Source organism: Nicotiana sylvestris, chromosome 5, assembly GCF_000393655.2.
Source record: "Nicotiana sylvestris chromosome 5, ASM39365v2, whole genome shotgun sequence".
NCBI classification, from domain to species: Eukaryota; Viridiplantae; Streptophyta; class Magnoliopsida; order Solanales; family Solanaceae; genus Nicotiana; species Nicotiana sylvestris.
The window spans coordinates 150,201,355-150,204,705 of record NC_091061.1 but is presented as its reverse complement, the minus strand read 5'-3'; positions in this window follow the sequence as shown (position 1 = coordinate 150,204,705).

Genomic DNA, 3,351 nt, shown 5'->3' with positions numbered 1-3,351 from the left:
AAAGCGAAAGGGAAAACCGTCCCCAACAGGAGCATCCCCACGTTTTAAACTAACAAATTCTCTTTGGTTTTAAGCAGGGACAGGAAATGTTATGGATGACAGAAAGACATGCCACAAGAAAGATTGTCAAACTGGGGCAGAAAATTTTTGAAAATTTTCTGGAAGTCAGGAGCCCGTCTGGAGAATGGAGGTATTATATTTTAAGAAGTAGTTGAAGTTAGGAGCCCGCCTGGATAATGGAGGTGTTATATTGGTTGAAGTCAGGAGCCCGCCTGGAGAATGGAGGTGTTATATTTTAAAAAGTAGTTGAAGTCAGTAGCCCGCCTGGAGAATGGAGGTATTATCTTTAAGTTGTTTATTGAAGTCAAGAGCCCGCCTGGAAAATGGAGGTATTATATTTTAAGTAGTTGAAGTCAGGAGCCCGCCTGGAGAATGGAGGTTGTTATATTTTTCAAGTTGTAGTCGAAGTCAGGAGCCCTCCTGGAGAATGGAGGTTGTTATCATTTCAAGTTGTAGGCGAAGTCAGGAGCCCGCCTGGAGAATGGAGGTATTATCTTTAAGTTGTTTATTGAAGTCAGGAGCCCGCCTGGAGAATGGAGGTATTATCTTATTAAGTCATAGCAGAAGTCAGGAGCCCGCCCGGAGAGCGGAGGGTCGCAACAAAGATCCCCAGCATAAATTAAAGTTCAAAAGGCGGAAGGAAGGCAACACTAGTCAGGAGAAGGCAGTTCAAGCTTCGAAAGAAAAATAATTCGAAGCTCACAAGAAGGAAATAAGCAGTTCAAATTTGACAATCAAGAGAAGACTACGAGTCAAGACAGAAAGAAAGAAATGTCAGAGGAAATACCAGTCAGCAAGACATCAAAGCAACAAGAGACACAAGAGCAAGACTGAAAATCTAGATAAGATTTTGTAATTCATCGACTATAGTTTAGTCTAGCTTCTTGTTTTCTTTTAGCAAGGTGTAATAAGGAGGTTAGTAAGTAGCGGCAGAAGCAACAACAACAGTAACAGTAAAACCACAACTTCATGGTAGTCTCAGCAACCAAAACTTCCCGAACTACATTGACCTGATTCCCTTTTAGCCAGGGATATGTAGGAAAACCTTCGAAGCAGAGGTTAGGTCAAATCTTTCAAGAAAATGCTTCACACGGAGTGTTCAAACAGACAAAAATCGTTCGTATCCGTCCACTTTATCTTTGCACGAAAACTCTTCGTGTTTTCGGACAAATAGGTGCAACTGTGAGCACGTGATTTTTGCCTCACAGGAACTACTCCAAAAGAAATCAAAAAATAAAATAGTTTTTCTTTGTACGCAATTTGGAGAATTTTCGTGGCACTTTGTTAATTATTCGTGTTGTCTGTGCATGTTAATCTTTGTTTAATTAAAGAAAAATACAAAAATAGGTTGCATTGACATTTAGGATTTAATTCTGTAATTCGGAGTAGTTAAGTGTGCTCTACAAAAATGAAAAATTCACAAAAAATAATGTACTTCGCGTTTTAATATTTAATGTCAAAATCGTGTGATTTTCTTTTATTCAATTTTGTGTGATACTTTTTTTTAAGAGTTAATTAGCATTTTAAGTTAATTTTGGTTTTACAATTTAAATTAGGGTTTTAATTTTGAAGATTAGTTTAAAAAGAAAAGAAAACAAAAATGAAAGATAGAAGAGAAATCGGACTGGGCCGTATTAATTTTGACCAAATCCAGTCCAAATTTTGTGTCTAACCCGGTCCAACTAATCAACCCACTTAGACATCCCAAACGACGTTGTTTATGTCACTTTCAATCAGTGTCGTTGGATTGAATCAATCCAACGACCGAGATCATCTATCCCTTACCCATTCCCCAAACCGACCCATTTACCGGAGATGGATCCGGTCTCAGGAGTGTCTAAACGGCGCCGTTCCACTTAAATGATCAATCCATGTCGTTGATCTCATCAGATCAAACGGTCAGGATTCGTTTCCCCCTCTGGTATATAAATCTAATCCCTTACCCGTTACCCCCCAAGCCAAACCCCTCCCCTTCGTCTCCCAGAATCAGAGACCAAACGACCCTCCACCAAACCCTAGCCGCCCTTGTACCCCTTCGCCTGAAAGTCGACGGCAACGATGCCGGTGACCACGAAACTCACACCCCTAAACCTTCTAACCACCCTCAACACAAATACCTACCCCTTTAACCTCGAATCATCCCAGTTTGTTTCGAATCTTCAATCGAAGATTCGAGCAAAACCCTAAACCTAACCAACCAGTCCCAAGTTCATACCCCAGGTCCACCTGACCTCTCTCGTTCCCAAACCACCTCTACTTTGGCTCGAATCTTGCTAGAACTGGTCAAATTTTAAATCTATTGAAGAACCCTAGAGAGCCAAAACCTGGAACCTGTCCGAGTAAAGGGGAAATTTGAGGTTCTTAATCGACCTTAGTCAAGTGTTTTCAGTCGAGAACACTCGATTGAGGTCCGTTTGGACCTCAAAAGTTCGAGTCGAAGTTTAAAATGGGAACTGTTTGGAGTTTAGCCGGTAATTTTGAGGTATTTTTCTTCTTTTTCTTTTCTATTTTTGTTGTTGTTTATCGGCTTAAGCTTCGGTGTATTTCATCATCTTTTCGACTTATTTCTCTCTTCTCTTTCAGACCTTTTTCTGGTCCAGTTTTTCTTCTTTTTTTTCTCATGTGGTTGATTGGCATATGTTGAATCGATTGAGTGTGTTTGTCTTTTAGTTTGGTTGTAAAAGTCAGTGTCCGTAATGTTCTTGTACAAAAACTGTGTCTAGTCTTGTAATTGGTTACTAGTATTACTAGTTCAAATGGTCTCATTTTCTGTGATGTTTGGCTCCTTGTTTTGTTGTTCATCATTTTTCAGTTTATTTTCGTCCAGTATGTTACAATATTTCATTCATTTTGTTTAGTTTAGAGTTGTGAATATAGTTAGTCATTCCCACGTAATGTGTCAATCATGGTTGGAAGTTTAACCTGGTTATGTTCAAATATGTTTTGTCCTGATTCGTTGGCCTTCATTTGGATACCATTTGATCTAATCTGAGTTCTAAGTTTGAACTGCTAAGTGAATTTGAATTAAATTGGTTATAGCTGCTGTAGTTTGGTGATCAATTAGGAATCAACTTAGTTATTTGATTAGGGAATGAGTTATAGCCGATAGGTTTTGGGTGCAGATTGAAAGGGGATTGGACTAGGACAGTAAATCACAGTAATTTCAGGGGTAATTTGGGGTTTAAAAGTTTGGCAAAATGGTCTTGCTAAGTGGGCTGTCAGTAAAGCACTTAATTAACCATTAATCTAATGTGTTAGTGGGGAATAAAACATAATGGTATGTGGAGGCTT